The sequence below is a fragment of the Lissotriton helveticus genome, chromosome 12, assembly GCF_964261635.1.
Source record: "Lissotriton helveticus chromosome 12, aLisHel1.1, whole genome shotgun sequence".
NCBI lineage: Eukaryota > Metazoa > Chordata > Amphibia > Caudata > Salamandridae > Lissotriton > Lissotriton helveticus.
In genome coordinates, this window is record NC_136073.1 from 737,561,760 (window position 1) to 737,589,554 (window position 27,795).

Below are 27,795 nucleotides of genomic sequence, written 5' to 3' on the forward strand. Positions count from 1 at the left end.
AGGGGTTTTACTTCAACCCCTTTTAAAGCTACAGGAACTATCCCTGTGGTCAGTGATGAATTGTGGATATTTAGCCAGTTGTGTTTTAAGTGCTGTGTAAGTGGTGCAAATTGTATCTCTTCTGTGTGCTTTTGGAGAATGCCTACATGGTAAGTCATGGTAGTCGGAGAACAATGCAGTTTGAAGAGGTGAGATGTAGCAAATCCCAACATTAGTGCTGAAGGGAACACCGGTGAAATACAGCCAAATGGTAGGGGTAGGGGTGAGGCACAGGTAAGTTTAGGACAATTACCATATCTTCCATGAAGCCATTGACAAGAGTTAGGTACTCGCACCACTTACAGAGTAGCCCCAGACCACTCAAAATGACCACAGGACAGAATCAGCTGGCCACGTCGCGCTAAGGGCCGAAAAGGCAGACATAGCATCTTAGTATTACTCCCCTGGTAGATAGGATGACATTTTTGGAAACAGGACCTCTGTAGGTAGAGATTGCTGCTGTCCCTTAGTTCATTGCCCGGGGCATCAGGAAATGAGTCATTGTGATTCTGTTTCATGAAGCCTCTCTGAAGAAGTCTTGTGATTAAATGCGTATTGCAAACTAGGTACCCATTTAGCCGGTCGGATTGGTGGAGGTCCTCGACTCTACTCCCTCAGCTGAAGACAGCCTTCCATGTTCAGACACCTCGTCAGACAAAAATGCTTCTGCATATATGGAAGATGCTGAATTTTCAAAGGGGCTCCTTGTTGTTGTTAACTGCTAGTCATTTTGTGTTTTTCAAAAGAAAAGCCCCTACAATGGGAATATATTTTTGAAGATCAAAAAAATAAAAATATCACTGATAAGCAGTGAGTTGTCTTCCATCACCTCAAAGACATTCCTTTCGGTAACAGCTTGTTGTTAGCCTTGACTAGCATGGAAGTCCCAGGTAAGAAGAATGAGTGTCGGATGTACCACCCTAAGTGGAATGTACCATCTACTAATGATCAACAATTCTCTGGCAGATGGTCAGGGGGTTCCAGTGGAACTAGCCTCCTCTAAGCTGTCTGAAACCTGGTGGTTCCCACACTTCTAAACAAGGTGGAGGGACCACTGGATTGGTGAAGTGGGTGCTCTCAATTGTTGGGAGATTCCTGCTCTGCCAAACCTTCAGTGTCCCCCCTAACAGTTAAAATCTCCGTATTTATCCACATCCATAATCTGTGCTGAAATACCTCTCATCAGACAACCCCTCCCCCAATTACTTTAGGATTATTTATATTGCACAGTTAACATGCACACTGTTGTTCTGTGTCCCCATTACCAAATGGCATATGGAGTTTCTAGCTACAGGGATGTTTGTTGCATTTCATAATAGCCGAAAACTCTTTGGACAGCCTACCGCCACAGACATACAAGTCTGTCACACCGTGGAAAATCACCACAAACCAATTTAATGATATTATTCTGCCTTCACTGGAGAAGATGTTTTACATGTGCCCTGTTATCTTAAAAGATTAGTTATGAACCTTAAGGCTTATGTGAATAGTGTCATATTGGACGTCTGTATCTTCTGGTTTGGGTGGCTTCCATAATCTCTCTGCAGTGCCTTTCCCCCAGAGCTAGGCCCTGTGATTGAAATAAAATCCTAACATTCATGAATAAATATCCGATATTGAAGAAATCAGTTCTTGTCAAACTGGAGTCTGAAGACACTCCATAACGTCTGTTGTTTAATACACACCCCTCTGTTTGTATCTGCATGCCACTTAAATGTATGTTGGAAGTATTATATTCTAATTGATTGCCCCTTATGCTGAGATAGTATAAAATGGTGTGCTTTCCTAAATATTTAACAGTAGGAAAGCACACCATTTTATACTATCTCAGCATAAGGGTCAATCATCAGTATAGTCTGGACAGAAGTAGAATACATTTGCCCTTTGCAGTGTTTTAAAATTATTCTTTGCTATGAACTGTGCCGTGTTCAGCCTTTGCCTAATAATGGCCCATGCCTCAGATGCCTTTATGTTATACTTTTATGTTCCTTAGATTATAATTCTTTCCTAAGCTTTTCCAGGCGTGGAGTGCACTTTTCTTGGCTATTATCTAATTTGGTTTAGGTATTTTATTTAGTGTTTGATACCCTGTTTTTCAATTTCTTAACGCTGTAAGTAACTGGTGTTACTAATGCCCAAATTATAACTTCTTAAGTTATCAATTTTGGAACGAGCTGTTGTGGAGTTGACTGGCAGATATTTAATTAATGAATGTAAACCTAGTTCAGATTGAGTTCAGCGACAAAGTCTTGACTCATTCATGTTATGTATAAAACGTCTAAAGTGCAAAACTAGCCAGAAGCCTGCAGAGTGCTGTACAAGCATAACGCCAGCAAGTGATAGAAGAGGTAGCTTGATTGTGGACGGTTAATATATTGTGATGTAGTGTTCTTTAAATAGGTGAGTCATCAGCTCTTTCCTGAATTGGAGCTGCATTTGGTTGATCCTGATGGATGGTAGGGATGTTGTTCCATACCCTGCTTGCGTAGATTGGAAAGGCTTGGTGCCTTGTTATTTTTTATTTTTTGTCTCTGAGGTCTGTTGGTGTCCTGCCTGCAGGTGTGCCTTGAACCTCCAGAGATGGTGAGTTTTTCTGCTCAGCTCGTCTCAGATAACCGGAGGTCTTGATTTTGATGGACTTTGTAAAGGATGCAGCTAGTTTAGAAGATTATGCGGACCGGCAAGGAGAGGCAGTGGAGTTCCACCAAGATGGGGATGATATGATCCTATTTTTCGGCCCTGGGTGAGATTTGCTGTGGCATTTAGAATGCCCTTAAAGGGTGCCAGTGTGGAAGCTGAGAGGCCATGGATCTGGGCTCTACCACCAACCAGATGCATGAGTCAGAAGGTTTGCACAACAGTTTTGAAGTCCGTTTCTGTAAGAAACGGTTTCAATTTTCTTTTACATTTATTTTAGAATGTAGAGCTTGTACCAGGCTGTCCTTGTGTTATTTGGCACAGTGTTCCTCTGGGTCAGTTTGGTGTCCTGGGTGAATCCAAGATACTTTTCATGGGGTGAATTTTGTGTTTTTAAACGTTCAAGGTTTATTTAATTGAGCCAGGGTTGTACTGTTTCTTGTTTGTTCTTAGCAAATAACAGGTGTTCCATCTTGGTTGGGTCAAGCTTCTAGTAGATTCTGGACCTCTAGGTCTGGATGATGTGCAGAGTGTGTTTGTGGCGTTGAATGTCTGAAACCTAGGAGAGTTTTGTTTCTTTCTATGGCATTTCACTTTTGCATGGGATAGAAATGCTTGACCTTTCCTGTTTTCCTAGCTTCCTAAGCTTTCTGTCCTGCAGCAAGCAATCTACCACTCACCTTGCTGCTATAATCTCTCCCACCTACTTTTAGGTACCCACCTCTGTCTTCCTGCACCTTTTCCATTACCCCATGTTCAGGCTCCTTTTTTAAACTTAGACGCAACAAACATGGCCACCCACTTTGGAGGTCCAGATATTGGCTTTACAAAGCCAATATTGTTGGGTGGCTGCCTTGAAATAAAGTTTTTGTCCTTGGACCATTTAGCATAGTTACACTGTTGCAAAATGACCACTACATTGTGTTTCGTACACACGCACCATGGTGGCCATCTTGAAATGGTGTAGTATAACAACTATTATGGCCCTTATTATGAGTAGGCTTAATGCGTCAGCCATTTTAGAAATCTATAGTAAAAGAAAAGCAGAATTAAGAAATGAGTGGCAAAATAATTCTACATTTGATGTAGTGACCATCTTGGAATGGTATTGCTATATTAAATAGTACAACAAAATAGATTTCGGTATGGCTTAGGGCTTTGCCAGTGCTTGCTCCACAGGTGTTGGCAAAGCCAATACGTGCCTTAGTAAAGCAAGCCTGATTCACTTTGCCAATGCTAGTTTCTCTTGCTTTGCAGTGGAAGAGATTTTTTTAAATCCTTGTTTACCATGGCAGTGGCACACTATTTTCCTTACAGAAAAAAACACTCACCCTTAAAAGCTTTACAACATGACATGTAAAGTTCAAAGCTGAACTAGTTGAAAAGAAAATGTGTAAGTAAATCGAATTGCTGGTGTTCCCTTCTTTTTGCTTTCCCTTTGCCACCTGCAAAAGTAGTTTCTCTGCTATGCAACCTTTTTTTTTTTTTTTTTTCTTTTTTTTTTTTTTTTTTTTGCAAAGGATGAAGCGGTTCCGTTAATATAGATTTTTATTTATTTATTGTTTTGCCCTCTGCTAAAATGTATCTCCATTTTCATGCGTGGCGTAGGTCAATGTGGCGATGGATTTTAAAGAAGAATGAGTGTCGGATGTACCACCCTAAGTGGAATGTACCATCTACTAATGATCAACAATTCTCTGGCAGATGGTCAGGGGGTTCCAGTGGAACTAGCCTCCTCTAAGCTGTCTGAAACCTGGTGGTTCCCACACTTCTAAACAAGGTGGAGGGACCACTGGATTGGTGAAGTGGGTGCTCTCAATTGTTGGGAGATTCCTGCTCTGCCAAACCTTCAGTGTCCCCCCTAACAGTTAAAATCTCCGTATTTATCCACATCCATAATCTGTGCTGAAATACCTCTCATCAGACCACCCCTCCCCCCATTACTTTAGGATTATTTATATTGCACAGTTAACATGCACACTGTTGTTCTGTGTCCCCATTACCAAATGGCATATGGAGTTTCTAGCTACAGGGATGTTTGTTGCATTTCATAATAGCCGAAAACTCTTTGGACAGCCTACCGCCTACCTTTTTTAAGCTGCAGTGACTTAAAAAAAACTATATTTCTGAGTGGGTTTTTGCACCTTGGACATGGGAAGCAATTACTTTTCTACTCAAGTGAATTATTTTCCAAGAGACCGGACATGTACCGCAGCTGCCTGTGAGCCTCGGTCCACTCTCAGCGTTTCTGATTTATTTGTAGGCGTTAATCGAATCCATCCATGTTCTCCCTTATCTGCACACTGTACCCAGGAATGTATGAGCAAGCCGTGCAGAAACGTGGACGGTGCTCGCCAAATACGGTTTGACTTCTCAGTTCATTTCTGAAAAATGACGTGCATGTTGAAATGAAAGAAGTGGTAGAAAGGGTCACAGACACAAGTTTGTGGAAGGTTACCATGCTGTTAGGGAGAATAATATGAGACTGCAAGTCACCACCGGCTCAAATTAACCACTTCCTACAGCTTACTGGCAACTCCGAGGTGTGGCCGAGCTCTCTCCCCAGGCTTGGTTGTTGAGTAGAACGTACCAGCCGCAGCCTACCCTGCCTTTAGTAGTACAGAATAGTTAGCACGTGAAATGAATACATTTCTTCAGTTGTACCTGAGAGAAAAGGAATACGACAGGAGTGTCACACCACAACTGTCTGACGAAAGCTTGTAGATTTTTTTAAAGAAAAAAACTATTTTATTAGAGAATAGACCTTTTAAAGTGTTGATTACGATTGTGCCATTGCTGTCCAACCTCAACGAAAAGCCTGTACTACACATTTTGGAATTTGTTTCTTTTCATGGAACTCTTCATTTATGTATAGTGTGCTATCTCAAAACAAAAGCCTACATCACTGTTCTGGAACCCGAGAACTACCCGACTTCTTCACCATTTCCCAAAGCCTTGATGCCGGGACATCTGAAATATTCGGTCCTTTAGGCCCCTGTACCGATATCCCTTGTCCCCTTTTCTGCAGCTGTTATTGGTATCTACAGATGATCTCTTCTGTCATACGTAAATGAAGACCTTGGTCTTCGAGAGATTCTGTTAGGGCTCTTTATAAACAAATTTGCGGACAAAATATAACATATATCATTAGCGCGGGGACACACTGTTCTCTGTGTAGCCAGGCGCTTTATAAATGATTTATTATTATTATTATTATATCAATGCGATCCGAATGACTCTTGGCTTTCAGTTCCGTTTTGCTGGTGGTTGTCAGGCGGACTTGCATCCGAAGTTTACCTGCCGTTTGGATAAGTGTTTAGGACTAGCAGGATTTTTTTTTTTTTTTTAACCAGGCGACACTTTTCATGGCAGTACACTAGTCCAAACGGAAGTTAATCATGACCTGAACACTATTAACCAAAATGCCATTTGTGCTATTTGAATGACCATCTATCGTGAAAATAACAGGGCTTGATTGCTCTGTGTTTTTTACGGAATGAAAAAGTGTATCCCACACCCATGGTATATATTTTCTTTCTTGACAACATTTTCCACCAACAGCCTATTTTGGTTATTACAGATGTGTAGAAGTTCCTAATGCCGCTAATATTCGAAGGTCTTACAAAATAATTTTTTTTGTTTTTGTTTTAAACCTCATTCAGTGGTTGATACACATATACTCTAGGATATTACAAAATACACTTCATTAAAGTTTTATCTAAAGTTTTTAGTTCACCATGACCTAAAAGCCATTAAGTACGTCTTGCGTTGACTGCGCAAAAGCCTCATGGTCCCCACTAATCTAATCAGTGTGCCGCTCTGTCACTCTGCTGTGGTACCACAGATGTGGAAGAGCTAAGCTCCCAACCCTCATTCATTGCTCCTTTGGGCTGGAAATTATATGAATGAATCCACGTTTCACCCAATGTGAAAGTGTGTTGATATTCAGATATGAGTTGTCAATTTCTCAGCTCCCTGTTTTATTGTATTTTCTTTTTTGTTATTTGCTTATAATTGCCATTTGTATTTTCCTCATTTTTTTTCCTAATTTTACTGGTTTTTAGCAACGTTTCCTTTTTTTACTAGAGAAAAAGCAAAGTTGCACTTAGTATATTTCCATATTATGTTGCTTGATAAATATACACTTACACTTTGTCCTGTCTAAACTCTGTAGGGTTTTAGTGTATTAATCAACTTTCCACAACAAAATAATACACTTGCCCAAAAACATTTGCGTTCTAGAAACCCTATGTGCACATACTTAGTTATTTAGGCTTCTTTATGGAACCTTATTGCTTTTTATGGTCTGGCTTTAAAGTGTAGCTGTTGCTAGATAATTATGTGCGTATCACTAGAGAGAAGAGCTTTGGCTCCGCCCACAGGTTAGGAACCAGGAACCCATGTTTTCATTGGGCAGTTATTGTGTGCGACTACAAAAAATGATTGCCCTCCATGCAGCTGTGATCATTTTGTATCTTTATACAGCTGCCTGAGTTTTCAGTGGCTTATACATGACATTGTAATGCTATTAGTGTCGTAGACAACTAGATAGTTTATGGTATTTTCCTCTGGCTGCAGCACAAATAGGGAGTAGGGCAGTCATCTGCTATGTTCTTGTAATGCTTCACATTACCACACAACATTCCTTTAAAAACAGACCTTTTGGCATGGCTTGTTTAAACTGTTATGCTGCGTTTATGAAATTCTCTGGACTGGCCATCATGATTGATTGCATGGCGAGACACTCACAAGAAAATAACAATTCTGTATTTTTTTCATTAAAAATAAAAAATAAATGCAGACCGAAACGGATAACGTTCCTTCTGAAGGTGTAAAAATCAATTAACAAGCATTGGCATATCCAATAGGTCTCACTTTCGGGACCTTATAAGTATTTAGTTATGCAGCACAATATCCCTGGTGCAATAACATCAATTGTTGCATGGCTAAAAACTTATAAGGTCCCAAAGGCGGGACCTATTGGCTATGCCAATGCTTGTTTTGAACCTGGATCTAGATTGCCTGTCTTGTAACAACAATATTTTCCCTGGAACAACTTGAATAGCTAGCCTGTTCCCCCAACTTTTGGAAAAACAGAATAACAGTAGCTTGGTGGAAATAAAATGAATTCATATAGCACTTGAAATTCCACCTTTAATTCATAACCACAAATGAATCCCCTTCACAGCTGGCATTCTTATTGCAACAGTGAAAATCAAAGTACTGCAGAAGAGAATTTCACTATTCTATATAGTGACAACTTATATTTGTTTCCATAATTCTCATCCAATATCCCTAGTCTCCCTTTCTATGTGTAGGCAACTCTGATTAGACACCAACCTCTGTCTCTGCTGAGTGAGAGACATGGGGGACTGGGAGACAGGAGAACGAAAGAGAGGTAATGAGAATGGCATAGTCACAAAGGTGAAGTTCATGTAAAAAGGAAGTACATATAGAGATGGGGCAGAGGGATAGGCGAGATAGGAATAGATGCAACGTAAAGAGAAAAAGATGATATAATGAGAATGGAAGGTGCAAAGGAGGGAGAACAAAAGAGAAGGAGTTTGAGAAAGAGAAGAAGATGGCTATGTAAGGTAGAGAGATTGTGAGAGCTAGAGATAGGTAGAAGAAAATGTAGAACAAGAGAGTGAGGAGTGGGTGGAGCAAAGAAAGCTGAGATAGAGTGTAGGTACATAGAGATGCAGGTGTAGAGAAAGAGATGGGGAGGTAGAGGGGTGAGATAAGAGATGATCTGAATTAGACAAAGCGGCCTGAGCAAAATAGGCAGGTGAAGCACAGAAAGAGAGATCGGGAGTGGTAACGAGTTTATTTGTAGGTAAATGTAGTAAGAGATGCGAAGCAGACAGAAGGAAGTGTGTGAATGTAGTGAATCTTGTTGTCGAGAGGAATCTGGTATAATAAAGAAAAGAGGTAGAGAGAAAAATGAAATAGAGAAAGGTGCAATAGAGAGAAGTGGACAAGGTAAATATGGCGATGAGGTGAAAAGTGTTTACAGGGAGTTCTACAAAGAGGCATCACAGGTAAAATAGGGTGTGTGTGGAAGAGAAATATGAAGATAGACAGAAAGGTGTAGCGTGGTGAGGCAGTGATAGGTGGAGAAAGCCAGAAAGTCAGAGGTAGCTGTCGGCAGGGAGAAAGAGAGAAGAGAAAGGTGAAAAAGACAGAGAGAGGTCACTTTACATGTCAGAAGGTGAGGGTGCTTTGCATTTGCCCACTTTGTCCTTGCCTTAAATCGCCTCTGCTTCCAACCCTACAGCAATATTAGTGGCGGCCTGCCCCTTAGTAAATGATCTGGTAGCCAGAGGTGATGTGCTAGTCCGATCGTTGCATCTTCAACAGCTTGGCTCACATGCTCTGAAGGCGAAAGGTAATTAAAATCCTCCCACTTCGAATGACCAGCGTAATATTCAGAGGCAATGTAAAGAGGCATTGCAGGAAAATAGTGGGGACAGAATTAAGTAAGTGTACGTCTGGCTAGTGACCATGAACTGTATTCACACTACAGGGAACGAAATGCTGGACACAGAAATTGGGAGTTCAAATGGCCGGCAATTGACAAATGTAGATCTTCTAACAAGTTAAACAAGCAATGGCCGCGCGACCATAAACATGTGGCCGCGAAAGTGGAATTGATCGCGATCAAGCGTGGAGAACGATGCGCTTAATGAGCATGAGGAGGAAAGCCATATGGCGCCTCTGCTCATAAGCCTGCGCACATGCACGCAAGCTGTAGGCCGGCCATGGCAACTAAAAGTCTTGCCAGATAAGCGCTTGCGCCGGGTCAGGCGAGACCTAAAAATAGGATACTGAGAGTGTCTGTTAAATGTAATGGACAAATCAAAAGGGTTAATGACTTGTGCTTACGGTCTGCCTGCTCTAAAAACCTGTCCCGACATCTTTAACGATGTTTGTTTCCTATGTTTGAAAGAAAATTGTAATACATATGATCTGGAAGCTGGTAAGTATAGAACAGTGGAAGCAGTTGCTCACAAAGAACCTTGCTGACACTTCTGGGATGGTATCTAGGGTAATTGTACATTGATTCTTTCCTAACACGACCCAGCTTCTTGAGAAGAATGACCGGATTGCTTTTTAACTCCAGAGTAACCTCCTTCTTTTACATGGACCAGAAACTAATTTTGATGAACAAGGAGTCAAGGGTGGAGGGCAATGACTTTAGCAAACTGGATTAGCAGCCAAACTGACGTCACGTTGGTAGGCAGTCCTTGTTTATTTAATATTTTATTTTTTATTTTGGCATAGTGGCCATGTAACACCGCTGTGGAGAAACCATTACACTAGTATTGGATGGGGTCTGAAGTTCTAGAAAGTTTCACAGTGTCTCCCTTTGCAAAACCTATGCTTCAGTTGTTGTGCACAGTGGGACGGTGCTTCACGTATGCAACTCTTCCTGGCTAGTGCAAATCGATTATTAAGAAACTATAAACAGCACCTCTCTGGCCTTTTGCTAGCATAAATGATCTATCTTGAAAATGACTGCCCGCATACCGGTAATATATTTTCCCCATTTCGGGAACTGTATTTACGGCATTTCTTTGAAATCTTCTCTTTTGCTTGGGGGAGAGGGTTCAATATTTTTATTTGTGCCACTGGTTGCTTAGAAGTGTTTTGTAAACGCCTCGGCTTGTTTTTTGCATAGCGGCAGTATGTTTCTGTTCAACTGCTGACTAAACGGATGATCTGAACCAGTCGTCATATTATGTATTTTTAATAAGATTCTGTATTGAATTTTGTCTATATTTATATTTTTATACTCCAATTTCTGTAAAATAAGTGTTTAAAATGTTTTTATGAACACATTTTAGTGTAATGGTTTTAACCACATCGCTGCGGCGGCTATTCCGCCGCAGCGCTAAGGGGGCGGGGCGGCCGTGCGGCGGGCGCATGCTCGTGACGGAACCGCTCCGTCACCAGCCGCGGTTGGGCTGTGCTGATGTCGGAGCGGTTCCGTCATGGCCCCGCCTGCTCAATAGAACGCCCAGCGCAGGCGGGGAATCCGCGCCACGCAGACAAGGCGGCCGGGCCATGACGGAACCACTCCGTCATCAGCACAGCGCCACTGCAGCTGATGACGGAGCGGTTCCGTCATCCGCATCGAAAAAATTAAAAAGACTAAACACTAGAACAAAATAAACTTAAACTTGACCAGTGGTTCTTAACCTTTTGACTTCTGTGAACCCGCACTTAATCATTGCTGGAATCCGGGTAACACTGTCGTACTCTATTAAGATGAGGTTGTACAAACTTCAGAAAAATCAGCTATTTCAAAGATGGCATTTTGTATATTTTTAATAGTTGTCTTGATCTTACAGTGTCCCTGCCTAATCAACATAATTTAATGTGGGCGAATGGTGACAGCAAATCTGTGATGGATAAAACTGCATTTATCATTTCACTACTTTTCTCACAAATATTTTTCGGCAGATTGTTTGTGAACTTCTTGCGAAAATGTATGTTGTGTTCTGTCATTTAAGGCCCCTGTGTTTTGGTGTCAAGCTGCCTTCCCAGCTCGCTTCCTTTTCCTTCTGCCAAACCCCTGTAATGCTTGCCTTTCCCTGCATGTTAGCTCAGAGGTAAACAACCTTTACAACGCACTTTTTACAACGCACTACCATTACAACGCATTTTTTACAACGCAAAAACTTTTACAACGCATACCATTACAACGCATGTTTTTACAACGCTAGTACTTTTACAACGCATGCCATTACAACGTAAGTATTGGTAAGTATATAATTATATTTAATATTTTATATGTTTTTTTTTTTTTACGTTTTCAGTTTTTGGGTAAAGGGGTATTTTTAGGGTTTAGGGTCAGTTTTCAGTTTATGGGTAAAGGGGTATTTTTAGGGTTCAGGGTCAGTTTTCAGTTTTTGGATAAAGGGGTATTTTTAGGGTTTAGGGTCAGTTTTCAGTTTTTGGGTAAAGGGGTATTTTTAGGGTTCAGGGTCAGTTTTCAGTTTTTGGGTAAAGGGGTATTTTTAGGGTTTAGGGTCAGTTTTCAGTTTTTGGGTAAAGGGGTATTTTTAGGGTTCAGGGTCAGTTTTCAGTTTTTGGGTAAAGGGGTATTTTTAGGGTTCAGGGTCAGTTTTCAGTTTTTGGGTAAAGGGGTATTTTTAGGGTTCAGGGTCAGTTTTCAGTTTTTGGGTACAGGGATATTTTTAGGGTTCAGGGACAGTTTTCAGTTTTTGGGTAAAGGGGTATTTTTAGGGTTCAGGGTCAGTTTTCAGTTTTTGGGTACAGGGGTATTTTTAGGGTTCAGGGACAGTTTTGGGTTTATGGGGTACAGGGGTATTTTTAGGGTTTAGGGACAGTTTTGGGTTTTTGGGGTACAGGGGTATTTTTAGGTTTCTGGGTTAATTTGGGTTTTTGGGGTACAGGGGTACAAGGTAAAAAAAATTAAATTAAATAAATTAAATTAAATTTTATTAATTACAATTAATTAAAAAAAAAATATTATATACTTACCAATACTTACGTTGTAATGGCATGCGTTGTAAAAGTACTTGCGTTGTAAAATCATGCGTTGTAATGGTATGCGTTGTAAAAGTTTTTGCGTTGTAAAAAATGCGTTGTAACGGTATGCGTTGTAAAAGTATGCGTTGTAACGTCATACATCCTAGCTCAGATGGCAGATACATCGGCTGCAGCAGGAACCACCCTCCCTGCTCCCTGTTTTTACTGATAACTATATGTGTTAACAAGCATTTGCAATGCAATAGGTGACGCATTTACAAGCATTTGAGCTATTGGCATTGTAAATGACAATGCATTTTATTTATTTGTTGTTTTTAAAACAGGTAAATAAAAGCATTGTCATTTACAATGCCAATAGCTTAAAATCTCACAAATGCGAGACCTATTGCATTGCAAATGCGTTCGTGCTATAACATTTTTTAAAAAGCGTTCGTGTGTGTCCAGACAAAGCTATTTGAGAAAATAGTGCGCTTAGGCTGTAATTAAAGCCTACCGAGTAACAACACACGTGAAAGGGGGGGTCGCCATGGCAGGTTACTAAAGGAGACAAGGCGGTTCTAAGGAGGGCCTACGAAGCCTATTAACCAACGAACAGCCACAGTTTACAGTGGACAATGATACAAGCCAATGAAAAATATGGGCGGAGAGGGGGCGGAGCTTCAAGTCCCTACCTAAATACAGCATGTCTTGCAGAGCAGGGCTTGCACTGCCCAGGATCGACCTAAAATGACACTTGACTCTTCCGTGTCTTGGAGAGGTCAGATATATTTTTGTTGTCACTTGATCACAGGTGGCAGTCTTTTAGAACAATTAAGGTCCACATTACGAGTTGTCCAGATTTAGGAGTGGGAATAATGGGGACCAGGAAATTCTGAATTCTCCTCTTAAACCTACATCTAAATCCCCACTTGGCAACAAGTTGTCTATGGAATGGGGAATGAACCTTGGGACCTGGAATTGCTGGATCCTTTCACTCATTTTTTCCTCTAATTTAGTATGTGGTGAATAGAAGTGGATGCCAGTGCAGGTCAGAAGGTGTTGGGGGCAGGGCATCTAGGGCAGGTTCATGATCTGGCCTTTATGCAAGAAGCGTGGTATGCTGCCTCTTTAGTGCTAGTTGGGGGCTGGAGTGTGCCTCTGCTGTAGCCCTAACTTCATCTGCGGTGCACATCTGCATCCGGTAAGCTAAGACCCAGTGTTCCTACATCCAGTAATTCCCCCTCAGTGACAGGGCTCAGGCCAGCTCAGAATGATGGCTAGCTCTTCCACCACTGATACTGAAAAGCATCCTCAGACTAGTGCCATGGAATGTGGCCGGCATAAGTTCGAAAATGGCCCTCCAACATTGGATTAAATTAATTGAATCCTTGTATATTTGTATACTTCAGGAGAGCTGGAGCCCTTCTCCTTTTTACGTTCAACGCTTTGTAATGTTTTATCGACAAGCACGGTCTAGCAAGCCTGGCCGCCCTGTGGGGGACTGCTAATTTGGGTAAGAATTGCATTCAATTGTACAATCCGAGAGCTCCCGTCTAGCAGCCCAGATATTTTAGCTATTCATCTCAAAGGTCAGAATGGTGTTCCACTGGCATTTATAATGTCTATGCTAGAGGAACCAGTGCGGTGAAGGTGGTCGGCTACGATATGAGTTGGAAGAGCACATGGGCGATAGAAACACACCGTCACCCTTGATTGTAGCTGATGATTTTAACGTTACTTTATCAGAAGAGGGAGGACGTTGGTGGAACAAGGGTAGCAGACGAGTTGTGGCACGTCCCCCACCTTGACCTACCCCCTTTTAAAAAATGGTCCCAAGTGGCACTCCAACTTAATGCCCTCCCTGGAGTTTGGACTAAGGGCAGCCAATGGTCGCACTAGCTCGGATAAAATGGGTGCAAACACTTTCAACAGGGCTACAATACAATCTGTATAGATTATTTCCTCTTGGATTTAAGGCTATGGCCCAGATTAATCAATATGGCGGTGGGTTTAACCATCAAGAGTGATCATAATCCCCTCCAAATCACTCTGGGGTCACCCTGTAGGGGGGTCCATTTAGTTCTTTAAAACCTCCGCTATCGCCAAGGGAGTTACTCCCAACAAACGATAACTGCCGTCTTAAATGGCCCCGGGTAGCTTTGGACGACAGCAAGCTTGAATCAATTAAGCAAAACCTATTGAGAAGTACGTGTATAGGATAAACAGGAGGGAACCCATAAACCAAGTTGGGATGGGTGTAGACTGTAAGTGTAAACAATTCCCAACAGGTATCAATAGGAAGACAGTTCAAAGGGTGTATGCAATATGCATTACAATGAAAAGAAAAAGGAGTCACTGTAAATTTGAGAACAAACGGGTATTATTCACCATTTAGAAAGCTAGGCAGGTCTTTTGCAAAATCATACAGTTAAACAGCACTGTATACAATAAATGGGGTGACAACCCGGTGGCACTTGGTGCAAGTGATATATACATGAATATGTACAGTGAATAGTGACGGTGGTGCAAGTGCAGGGGTGAAAACAGCGTGGTCGGCGCGAAGTGACAGTGAAAAATACACAGAGTAATGGCTCCAGGGATTTAAGTAATAATCACTTAAAACAAGATTCAATTCCAGGAGTACAAAACAGGTAGGGCGCCATAAAATTAGGCTGTGTGGTCGACGGCGTTTCGATCCTCATCAATCGGGATCATCATCAGGACGGGGTTGTCGGGGAAAGAACACAGTGAGATCCGCTGCTGTCAAAGTCGTGCAGTTGGAGGGGCTGGAAGCTAGGATCCGGAGCTGAATGCAGGGGAGACTTGAGTTGGCGGTGGAGATCTGCGTCTGAATGAATCAGAGGTATGCCGGGTGGGTTAATCCAAGGTGTGGCTTCAAGCAATGAATGCGGGAGCCACATTCATTGGATTAACCCACCCGGCATACCGACATTAGATGGAGGCTGATTGTGGAGGCCTGTGTTAGGAAAGATTCACAGAAGTTTTGGCTTCTAGTAACCAGAGAGGACACAAATAGGCCACCACCTCTGACTAATAATATTTCCATTACAGCATGGTATGACCACTTTACTCTATTATACTCAGGGCCTTGTGCGTCAGCCCTACAAGATACCACCCTTGATTTTGTCCATGTCGCAGCAAAAGTTTTTTTCTTCTAAAAATGATAATAAGTCCTGTATTAAATCAATTGTGCAGGCTAAAACCCCTGGACGTGATTGCATTCCGGGTGATGTATTTGAACACAATAGTGAGAACTGGGTGGGTGATGTATTTGTACACAATAGTCAGAACTGGGTAAACTACATCTTGGCCCTATCCAGTGTGATACCAGAGTGACCTCAAATACCTAATTCAAGGGAGCTGAGGTGATCCCTTTGTATAAGAAAGGCGATAGATCTTCACCTTGTAACTATAGGCCCATCAGTCTTATAGATTGTGTTCAAAAGGTGTACGCTTGTGCATTCCTTGCAAAGATACAGGACTGGATTAGCGAACACAATATGTTGACTCCCTTTCAAGCAGGCGTCAGACAAAAAACAAGCACTATTGACCAGGTGCTTCGCTTTTTAGGGCTCGGCCTACATCACCCCTGCGTCAGCAGGGGGGCGGAGCTCCGAGCTCCTTTTGTTAGGGGTTTCTGGATAGTGCAGGAAAAATTCCTCAGTGCGCGAGATTTTTAGTACTTTACTTTTACCATCTGCATGGTAATTCGTCCTCGCGGTGGCGTGTTTGTAGTAGGCTCAACGCAATAGGCCATATATATTTCACGGTGGGCATTTCCTGCATTTTGTCTGCGGTTACGAGCACGGCAGTCCATAAATTTCAATTAGGAGCTGTCAGGGGGCCGTGTTAATGGAATCCAGATGTTCGGGCGCGTTCACCAGTCTGCAGTGAGTGGCGCGCGTTCGTGCTTGTTCTGTGTTCTCCTTCTACCAAAGACATTACTCACTTTTCCTCTTTTCATGCAGATCTTGTTTTCTTTACCGACTACAGCTGTGTTTATATAGACGGTGGCTTCAGTTGTGCAGCAGGTGCAGTGGCACCAGTGTGGCGTAGCAGGTGCAGTGGCACCAGTGTGGTGTAAGTATTTTTGGTGGACCAGGTGCAGTGTTACCAGTGTGGCGTAGGCGTAGCTACCATTGGTGGAGCAGGTGCTGTGGTAGTGTTGCTTAGCTATGATTGTGCAGCAGGTGCAGTGGCACCACTGTGTTGTAGATGGCGTTGTGTAGCAGGTGTAGTGTTATCAGTGTTACTTAGCTATGATTGTGCAGCAGGTGCAGTGGCACCAGTGTGGCGTAGCTATCATTGGTGCAGCATGTGCAGTGGTACCGGTGTGGTGTAAGTATATTTGGTGGAGCAGGTGCAGTGTTACCAGTGTGGCGTAGGCGTAGCTGCCATTGGTGGAGCAGGTGCTGTGGTACCAGTTTAGTGCAGCAGGTGCAGTGATACCAGTGTGTGGTAGCTACCATAGGTGGAGCAGTTGCAGTGGTAGTGTTGCTTAGCTATGATTGTGCAGCAGGTGCAGTGGCACCAGTGTGTGGTAGATGGCGTTGTGTAGCAGGTGTAGTGTTATCAGTGTTACTTAGCTATGATTGTGCAGCAGGTGCAGTGGCACCAGTGTGGCGTAGCTATCCTTGGTGCAGCATGTGCAGTGGTACCGGTGAGTGGTAGCTACCATTGGTGGAGCAGGTGCAGTGGTAGTGTTGCTTAGCTATGATTGTGCAGCAGGTGCAGTGGCACCTGTGTGTAGCGTAGTTACCATTCGTGGAGCAGGTGAGGTGTTATCAGTGTTACTTAGCTATTATTGCGCAGCAGGTGTAGTACCACCAGTGTGGCATAGCTACCCTTGTGCAGGAGGTGCAGTGGCACTAGTGTGGCATAGCTACCATTGTGCAGCAGGTGCAGTGGCACCAGTGTGGTGTAAGTATATTTGGTGGAGCAGGTGCAGTGGTACCAGTGTGGCGTAGGCGTAGCTACCATTGGTGGAGCAGGTCCTGTGGTACCAGTTTAGTGCAGCAGGTGCAGTGGTACCAGTGTGTGGTAGCTACCATAGGTGGAGCAGTTGCAGTGGTAGTGTTGCTTAGCTATGATTGTGCAGCAGGTGCAGTGGCACCAGTGTGGCGTAGCTATCATTGGTGCAGCATGTGCACTGGTACCGGTGAGTGGTAGCTACCATTGGTGGAGCAGGTGCAGTGGTAGTGTTGCTTAGCTATGATTGTGCAGCAGGTGCAGTGGCACCAGTGTGTGGCGTAGTTACCATTCGTGGAGCAGGTGAGGTGTTATCAGTGTTACTTAGCTATTATTGCGCAGCAGGTGTAGTACCACCAGTGTGGCGTAGCTACCATTGTGCAGCAGGTGCAGTGGCACCAGTGTGGCATAGCTACAATTGTGCAGCAGGTGCTGTTGCACCAGTGTGGCATAGCTACCCTTGTGCAGGAGGTGCAGTGGCACTACTGTGGCATAGCTACCATTGTGCAGCAGGTGCAGTGGCACCAGTGTGGTGTAAGTATATTTGGTGGAGCAGGTGCAGTGGTACCAGTGTGGCGTAGGCGTAGCTACCATTGGTGGAGCAGGTGCTGTGGTACCAGTTTAGTGCAGCAGGGCAGTGGTACCAGTGTGTGGTAGCTACCATAGGTGGAGCAGTTGCAGTGGTAGTGTTGCTTAGCTATGATTGTGCAGCAGGTGCAGTGGCACCAGTGTGGCGTAGCTATCATTGGTGCAGCATGTGCAGTTGTACCGGTGAGTGGTAGCTACCATTGTTGGAGCGGGTGCAGTGGTAGTGTTGCTTAGCTATAATTGTGCAGCAGGTGCAGTGGCACCAGTGTGTGGCGTAGTTACCATTCGTGGAGCAGGTGAGGTGTTATCAGTGTTACTTAGCTATTATTGCGCAGCAGGTGTAGTACCACCAGTGTGGCGTAGCAACCATTGTGCAGCAGGTGCAGTGGCACCAGTGTGGCATAGCTACAATTGTGCAGCAGGTGCTATTGCACCAGTGTGGCATAGCTACCCTTGTGCAGGAGGTGCAGTGGCACTACTGTGGCATAGCTACCATTGTGCAGCAGGTGCAGTGGCACCAGTGTGGTGTAAGTATATTTGGTGGAGCAGGTGCAGTGTTACCAGTGTGGCGTAGGCGTAGCTACCATTGGTGGAGCAGGTGCTGTGGTACCAGTTTAGTGCAGCAGGTGCAGTGGTACCAGTGTGTGGTAGCTACCATAGGTGGAGCAGCTGCAGTGGTAGTGTTGCTTAGCTATGATTGTGCAGCAGGTGCAGTGGCACCAGTGTGGTGTAGTTATCATTGGTGCAGCATGTGCAGTGGTACCGGTGAGTGGTAGCTACCATTGGTGGAGCAGGTGCAGTGGTACCAGTGTGGCGTAGGCGTAGCTACCATTGGTGGAGCAGGTGCTGTGGTACCAGTTTAGTGCAGCAGGTGCAGTGGTACCAGTGTGTGGTAGCTACAATAGGTGGAGCAGTTGCAGTGGTAGTGTTGCTTAGCTATGATTGTGCAGCAGGTGCAGTGGCACCAGTGTGGCGTAGCTATCATTGGTGCAGCATGTGCAGTGGTACCGGTGAGTGGTAGCTACCATTGGTGGAGCAGGTGCAGTGGTAGTGTTGCTTAGCTATGATTGTGCAGCAGGTGCAGTGGCACCAGTGTGTGGCGTAGTTACCATTCGTGGAGCAGGTGAGGTGTTATCAGTGTTACTTAGCTATTATTGCGCAGCAGGTGTAGTACCACCAGTGTGGCGTAGCTACCATTGTGTAGCAGGTGCAGTGGCACCAGTGTGGCATAGCTACAATTGTGCAGCAGGTGCTTTTGCACCAGTGTGGCATAGCTACCCTTGTGCAGGAGGTGCAGTGGCACTACTGTTGCATAGCTACCATTGTGCAGCAGGTGCAGTGGCACCAGTGTGGTGTAAGTATATTTGGTGGAGCAGGTGCAGTGGTACCAGTGTGGCGTAGGCGTAGCTACCATTGGTGGAGCAGGTGCTGTGGTACCAGTTTAGTGCAGCAGGTGCAGTGGCACCAGTGTGTGGTAGCTACCATAGGTGGAGCAGTTGCCGTGGTAGTGTTGCTTAGCTATGATTGTGCAGCAGGTGCAGTGGCACCAGTGTGGCATAGCTACAATTGTGCAGCAGGTGCTGTTGCACCAGTGTGGCATAGCTACCCTTGTGCAGGAGGTGCAGTGGCACTACTGTGGCATAGCTACCATTGTGCAGCAGGTGCAGTGGCACCAGTGTGGTGTAAGTATATTTGGTGGAGCAGGTGCAGTGGTACCAGTGTGGCGTAGGCGTAGCTACCATTGGTGGAGCAGGTGCTGTGGTACCAGTTTAGTGCAGCAGGTGCAGTGGTACCAGTGTGTGGTAGCTACCATAGGTGGAGCAGTTGCAGTGGTAGTGTTGCTTAGCTATGATTGTGTAGCAGGTGCAGTGGCACCAGTGTGGCGTAGCTATCATTGGTGCAGCATGTGCAGTGGTACCGGTGAGTGGTAGCTACCATTGGTGGAGCAGGTGCAGTGGTAGTGTTGCTTAGCTATAATTGTGCAGCAGGTGCAGTGGCACCAGTCTGTGGCGTAGTTACCATTTGTGGAGCAGGTGAGGTGTTATCAGTGTTACTTAGCTATTATTGCGCAGCAGGTGCAGTACCACCAGTGTGGCGTAGCTACCATTGTGCAGCAGGTGCAGTGGCACCAGTGTGGCATAGCTACAATTGTGCAGCAAGTGCTGTTGCACCAGTGTGGCATAGCTACCCTTGTGCAGGAGGTGCAGTGGCACTACTGTGGCATAGCTACCATTGTGCAGCAGGTGCAGTGGCACCACTGTGGTGTAAGTATATTTGGTGGAGCAGGTGCAGTGGTACCAGTGTGGCGTAGGCGTAGCTACCATTGGTGGAGCAGGTGCTGTGGTACCAGTTTAGTGCAGCAGGTGCAGTGGTACCAGTGTGTGGTAGCTACCATAGGTGGAGCAGTTGCAGTGGTAGTGTTGCTTATCTATGATTGTGTAGCAGGTGCAGTGGCACCAGTGTAGCGTAGCTATCATTGGTGCAGCATGTGCAGTGGTACCGGTGAGTGGTAGCTACCATTGGTGGAGCAGGTGCAGTGGTAGTGTTGCTTAGCTATAATTGTGCAGCAGGTGCAGTGGCACCAGTCTGTGGCGTAGTTACCATTTGTGGAGCAGGTGAGGTGTTATCAGTGTTACTTAGCTATTATTGCGCAGCAGGGGCAGTACCACCAGTGTGGCGTAGCAACCATTGTGCAGCAGGTGCAGTGGCACCAGTGTGGCATAGCTACAATTGTGCAGCAGGTGCTATTGCACCAGTGTGGCATAGCTACCCTTGTGCAGGAGGTGCAGTGGCACTACTGTGGCATAACTACCATTGTGCAGCAGGTGCAGTGGCACCAGTGTGGTGTAAGTATATTTGGTGGAGCAGGTGCAGTGGTACCAGTGTTGTGTAGGCGTAGCTACCATTGGTGGAGCAGGTGCTGTGGTACCAGTTTAGTGCAGCAGGTGCAGTGGTACCAGTGTGTGGTAGCTACCATAGGTGGAGCAGCTGCAGTGGTAGTGTTGCTTAGCTATGATTGTGCAGCAGGTGCAGTGGCACCAGTGTGGCGTAGTTATCATTGGTGCAGCATGTGCAGTGGTACCGGTGAGTGGTAGCTACCATTGGTGGAGCAGGTGCAGTGGTACCAGTGTGGCGTAGGCGTAGCTACCATTGGTGGAGCAGGTGCTGTGGTACCAGTTTAGTGCAGCAGGTGCAGTGGTACCAGTGTGTGGTAGCTACAATAGGTGGAGCAGTTGCAGTGGTAGTGTTGCTAAGCTATGATTGTGCAGCAGGTGCAGTGGCACCAGTGTGGCGTAGCTATCATTGGTGCAGCATGTGCAGTGGTACCGGTGAGTGGTAGCTTCCATTGGTGGAGCAGGTGCAGTGGTAGTGTTGCTTAGCTATGATTGTGCAGCAGGTGCAGTGGCACCAGTGTGTGGCGTAGTTACCATTCGTGGAGCAGGTGAGGTGTTATCAGTGTTACTTAGCTATTATTGCGCAGCAGGTGTAGTACCACCAGTGTGGCGTAGCTACCATTGTGTAGCAGGTGCAGTGGCACCAGTGTGGCATAGCTACAATTGTGCAGCAGGTGCTTTTGCACCAGTGTGGCATAGCTACCCTTGTGCAGGAGGTGCAGTGGCACTACTGTTGCATAGCTACCATTGTGCAGCAGGTGCAGTGGCACCAGTGTGGTGTAAGTATATTTGGTGGAGCAGGTGCAGTGGTACCAGTGTGGCGTAGGCGTAGCTACCATTGGTGGAGCAGGTGCTGTGGTACCAGTTAGGTGCAGTGGTACCAGTGTGTGGTAGCTACCATAGGTGGAGCAGTTGCAGTGGTAGTGTTGCTTAGCTATGATTGTGCAGCAGGTGCAGTGGCACCAGTGTGGAATAGCTACAATTGTGCAGCAGGTGCTGTTGCACCAGTGTGGCATAGCTACCCTTGTGCAGGAGGTGCAGTGGCACTACTGTGGCATAGCTATCATTGTGCAGCAGGTGCAGTGGCACCAGTGTGGTGTAAGTATATTTGGTGGAGCAGGTGCAGTGGTACCAGTGTGGCGTAGGCGTAGCTACCATTGGTGGAGCAGGTGCTGTGGTACCAGTTTAGTGCAGCAGGTGCAGTGGTACCAGTGTGTGGTAGCTACCATAGGTGGAGCAGTTGCAGTGGTAGTGTTGCTTAGCTATGATTGTGTAGCAGGTGCAGTGGCACCAGTGTGGCGTAGCTATCATTGGTGCAGCATGTGCAGTGGTACCGGTGAGTGGTAGCTACCATTGGTGGAGCAGGTGCAGTGGTAGTGTTGCTTAGCTATAATTGTGCAGCAGGTGCAGTGGCACCAGTCTGTGGCGTAGTTACCATTTGTGGAGCAGGTGAGGTGTTATCAGTGTTACTTAGCTATTATAGCGCAGCAGGTGCAGTAGCACCAGTGTGGCGTAGCTACCATTGTGCAGCAGGTGCAGTGGCACCAGTGTGGCATAGCTACAATTGTGCAGCAAGTGCTGTTGCACCAGTGTGGCATAGCTACCCTTGTGCAGGAGGTGCAGTGGCACTACTGTGGCATAGCTACCATTGTGCAGCAGGTGCAGTGGCACCAGTGTGGTGTAAGTATATTTGGTGGAGCAGGTGCAGTGGTACCAGTGTGGCGTAGGCGTAGCTACCATTGGTGGAGCAGGTGCTGTGGTACCAGTTTAGTGCAGCAGGTGCAGTGGTACCAGTGTGTGGTAGCTACCATAGGTGGAGCAGTTGCAGTGGTAGTGTTGCTTAGCTATGATTGTGTAGCAGGTGCAGTGGCACCAGTGTAGCGTAGCTATCATTGGTGCAGCATGTGCAGTGGTACCGGTGAGTGGTAGCTACCATTGGTGGAGCAGGTGCAGTGGTAGTGTTGCTTAGCTATAATTGTGCAGCAGGTGCAGTGGCACCAGTCTGTGGCGTAGTTACCATTTGTGGAGCAGGTGAGGTGTTATCAGTGTTACTTAGCTATTATTGCGCAGCAGGTGCAGTACCACCAGTGTGGCGTAGCTACCATTGTGCAGCAGGTGCAGTGGCACCAGTGTGGCATAGCTACAATTGTGCAGCAGGTGCTGTTGCACCAGTGTGGCATAGCTACCCTTGTGCAGGAGGTGCAGTGGCACTACTGTGGCATAGCTACCATTGTGCAGCAGGTGCAGTGGCCCCAGTGTGGTGTAAGTATATTTGGTGGAGCAGGTGCAGTGGTATCAGTGTGGCGTAGGCGTAGCTACCATTGGTGGAGCAGGTGCTGTGGTACCAGTATAGTGCAGCAGGTGCAGTGGTACCAGTGTGTGGTAGCTACCATAGGTGGAGCAGTTGCAGTTGCAGTGGTAGTGTTGCTTAGCTATGATTGTGCAGCAGGTGCAGTGGCACCAGTGTGTGGTAGATGGCGTTGTGTAGCAGGTGTAGTGTTATCAGTGTTACTTAGCTATGATTGTGCAGCAGGTGCAGTGGCAGCAGTGTGGTGTAGCTTACATTGTTGCAGCAGGTACAGTGGCATCAGTGTGGCGTTGCTACCATTGCTGCAGCAGGTGCAGTGGCAATAGTGCGCCACATTGGTGTAACACACTCACTACCACACACTCACCCCCACAGACTCACACTCACCACTACACATACAACCACACACACAACAACACACCACCAGCCGTCAGTGCACGCTTTCACCAGGGCCAAAAACCACCAGCCATCAATGCACACTTTCACGAACCACAAACACCATCAGGCGTACAACACCAGCCGTCAGTGCATTCTTTTACAAGGCGCACTCACCAGCAACCGTCAGTGCACGCTTTCACCAAACACACACACCATCAGCCATCTGTGCACTCTTTTACCAACCACACACCCACCAGCCGTCAGTGCACCCTTCCACCAGGCACACACACCTCCAGGCGGCAGTGCAGTCTTTTACCAAGCACACACACCACCAGCCATCAGTGCACACTTTCTACAGGCAGTCACACACACCACCAGCCATCAGTGCATGCATCAATTGTTAACGCATCCACAGTTAACTATTGTAGCAATCTCAGTATGGTACACTTTACTTTTAAACATATTCATGTAAAGCACAGCATGCCACCATTGCTACAATTCCAATCTAACCCACATAATTCCACTACACACCACATGCACACACTCCATAACACATGGCGAAAAGACATTGCCATTTACAATGCCATTAGCTCAAACTCAAATAAATCTGAGCCCGATTGCATTTCCAATGCTTGTTTCTTTTGAAGTGGAAGACTGTGGCCATTGGTCGGGAGAGCCTTTATATAGCCTTTACAGATCTAAAGACCGCCACGATCTTGTCCCAAGGAAAAAGCTCTGGCAGGTCTTAAATGATATGGGTCTTCATGTGGAGATTTTATCACTAATTATTTGCCTACATGAGGCTAACTTCGCTAGGGTCCGATGGGGTTGCCAAGGCCAACTAACTGACCCAATAAAAGTCAACAGGGGGGGTACACCAGAATTGTGTACGGTCACCTACACTCTTCTCCCTCTTTGTGAATGGTGTTGTCCAGTTCCTTTCTGTTGTTCCAGCAGATGCCCCTACCCTGGGGGAGGGTAAAAGTGGTAACATTACTGTTTGGAAATGATATGTTAGTATCTAAAACACCAGGGGGAGGGGCTCCAGCTATTTTTAAATCGCTTTAAAGCATTCTGCGATTCCCGAGGACCATAAGGTAACATTGCAAAGACAAAGCTTCTATTGCTTAATCCCTGCAAATCCTTTAGAGGTAAATTATCCTTAGGAGGGGTTCCTTTGGAAAGGGTGAGTACCTTTCAATATCTGGGCATCAGCCTTTCGGAAGTTATGTGTTGGAAGGCTCACACAGCTAAGCTGACCCTAAAGCACAGGTAAACAGCAGGGGCCTTGATAAAAGAATATGGCACTTCAGTAAACAAGTGGCAGCCTCACTTCAGATCTATCATTCCAAAGTAGCAGGTTCAGCTCTTTATGGAGCTGCAGCCTGGGGCTTCGAAAGGATGGATGCCCTTTTGATTGTAGAGAATACGTTTTTGAAGTCCCTGGCTTTGTTACCTCCGAGTATGCCATTCCATCCGTTAAGGCTGGACTTGGGTAGATTTTCTATTGTATAGAAGGCCAAGATACACCCTTTATTATTTTGGCTACATATAAGGTCCACTCCTGAGTTGCTTCCATAATGTACTGCTCTCATGGAAGTTAGCGCACTTTTTTTTTTTTTTATTTATTTTTTTTTGTGTCCTCATATATGCCACCAGAATATATGTGCTCTAGGTGGGCCCCACTGTTGCCTCTTATACTGTTGTTTTTCTTCGAGTCCGCCCTGGAAACAGTATCATAGCAGACAGGGATCCCCAGAGGTAGGCTGCTTTCCTTATCCTACTCCTCCAGGCCTATTTTAGGCACCCTAGGCCTGAAAGAGGACAGGACCGACACAACCTCTGGCATAATCACGGGACCGCTCACCTATTTAACCAGACTATCAATTTAGACCAGACATTCACAGTGTTGGCACTGGTGCCAGCCAGATCCATTTTGCATACTTCCATTATATATTTCAAGCATGCTGCAAATCTCGGAGGAGACACCGACTTCCACTCCATGCAAATTTGTCTCCTTGCAATAGCTATTATGTAAAAAATAAACTGAGTATCCAAACTATTGATATTGTAATCTTTCAACAGCCCAAAAAAGATAAGTCGGCGAGAGCAAATAATGGTTATTGAGAGTACATCACCCACAAAATCCATAACCGCTTTCCAATAGTCTTGAATAAGTGGGCATTCCAAAAAGATATGGATATCATCAGCTTCATTATAATTACAACGAGGACAGTGATAGTTATTTCGTGTGATCTTATGCAGCTTGGCCGGTGTCCAATAAACCCTATAGGCCGTAAACAGGTGGTTACGTCTTAAATTGGCTGGTTTAATTAACCTCTGAGAAAGAAAAAAGGAGTCTAGCCAACCTTTGCTGACCGCTTCAGGGGGCTCAGGTATACAGTTTCCCCACAACTTTATTATCTCAGAATGCAATTTACTCTCCTCTTCCTTAATCATCAAGTTGTACCAAAATGAAAGCTCTTTAACCCATTTCCCTTCTCTACCAATTGCGTCAAGAATATCTGTATCATTCTCCCTTTGCATATTTTGACTGGACCACCAGGCGGATAGTTGGTAGTATTTAAACCTTGTCACCTGTCCATCTGTGAGTTGTGCTAAGGTATTCCAACTTACAAGGCCCAAATCTGCCCAGAGGTCCCCCCATTTTTTTAACCCAGCTGTTTTCAAGGGTTGTGACAATTGGTCCTGGAGACATTGAGGAGTGCCAGGAGAGTCCCATATTGGGGAGTGTGTATGGTAATAAGGAATAGCAAATATTTTCCTAATGTACCCCCAATTTTTTAATGCAGTCTGTAAGATTTTTAGTCGGACTTTTAAAAAAAATGTCTGGTCTCCAAACTTAAATAAAAAATAGTCATGGTCGTGAGATAAATCAGTTAATAAAGCTTGAAATAGACGCCCCTGTGATGATGCATCTAACTTATTTGCAAGAAGCCTGAAGTTTTTGAAGTGAAATGCATGACAGTATGACAAAAGATCAGGGAGGGCTAGCCCTCCTATTTTTAGACCCCTCCTCAATTTCTTCCATGCAATTCTTGTTGACTTACAAGCCCATATAAAGGATCCAATTTTACCCTGTAGAGTGTTAATGTCTTTCAGTGAAAATGATAAGGGGATGCTGTTAAATAGAAAGGTCAATTTTGGGAGGATTGTCATTTTAATGAGGCTTACCTGACCGTATATGTTTAGTGGCAAATTCCCCCATCTTATTAATGTTTTATTAATATCTTTAACCACCTTTTGCCAACTGAGTGATGTGATGTCTTTTATTGATTGAGTTAGGTGGATTCCCAGGTACCTCATACTTTGTTTTGCGCCCAATATATGTGAATTATTGTTCCATCCCATAATCTCCGTTTTCTCCTTATTTATCTGGTAACCAGACAGTCTCCCAAATTCGTCAGATAAAAAAAATAGCCTTGGAATAGCCACCGAATGATCCGAGGTATATAAGAGAAGGTCATCTGCGTACAACGCCACCTTCAGTGGCATATTTCCAAGCTGAAATGGTTGAATAACATTATCCTCTCTAATCCCACAAACAAAAGGCTCCATGTAAACGTCAAACAAAAGGGGAGACAGAGGACAACCCTGCCTGGTACCTCGAGATATGTCAAACCACTCAGATAAAATTCCATTAACTAAGACCTTTGCCCTCGGATTGTGATATAAAGATTTAACCGCCTCTATAAACATTTGAGGGAACCCAAAAGCCCCCATTGTCACCCATAGGTACTTCCAATTTACCTGATCAAAGGCCTTGGCCGCGTCAATAGCAACCAGGGCCAGGGGGAGATTTTTAACGTTAGCGTAGTCTATGGCCCCTATTGCTTGGAATGTTAATTCGTTTAACTGTCTCCCTGGAATAAAGCCTCTCTGATCAGGGTGAATTATAGATTTTATGACCTTCGACAGTCTAGTGGCTAGAATACCGGAGTAGATCTTCATATCTGTATTCAACAATGAGATAGGTCTATAGGACTCTATTCTTTTTAAATCTTTATTTGGTTTTGGTATGAGTGTTATAGTAGCTTCCCCCCAAGAAGAAGGTGTGGAATAACCATGAATCAGTAAAAGGTTGAAGAGTTCCCGTAATGGAGCTGTTAGTTGCTCTTTGTTGTCCAAATAAATCTCCACTGGCAGTCCATCTGACCCTGCAGCTTTCCCTTTTTTCATTTTCTTTAATTGACCTAAGATTTCCCCATCTGTTATCTCACTTTCCAGATATACTTTATCAGTTTCAGACATTTGCGGTAGATGTTTTGTTACCAACCAGGATTCTAAATCTTCCCCCTTAGGATCTTTGTCTTCCGTATATAGACTCCTCATAAAGGACCTTGCTTCTTCTCTTATCTCTAAATCTGTTTCTATCTGATCTCCTGTCTGTCTTTGTAGCAAAACTTTAATATTATTTCTAGTTCTCTCTTCTCTGGCTTTCCA

The 27,795-nt window shown here is 44.9% G+C and overlaps 1 protein-coding gene across 2 annotated transcripts in view; it reads left to right on the forward strand.

The window, feature by feature from the left end:
- Nucleotides 1-27,795, forward strand: part of OTUD7B (OTU deubiquitinase 7B) — a 395,374-nt gene that overhangs the window by 197,426 nt on the left and 170,153 nt on the right. The window lies entirely within an intron of this gene.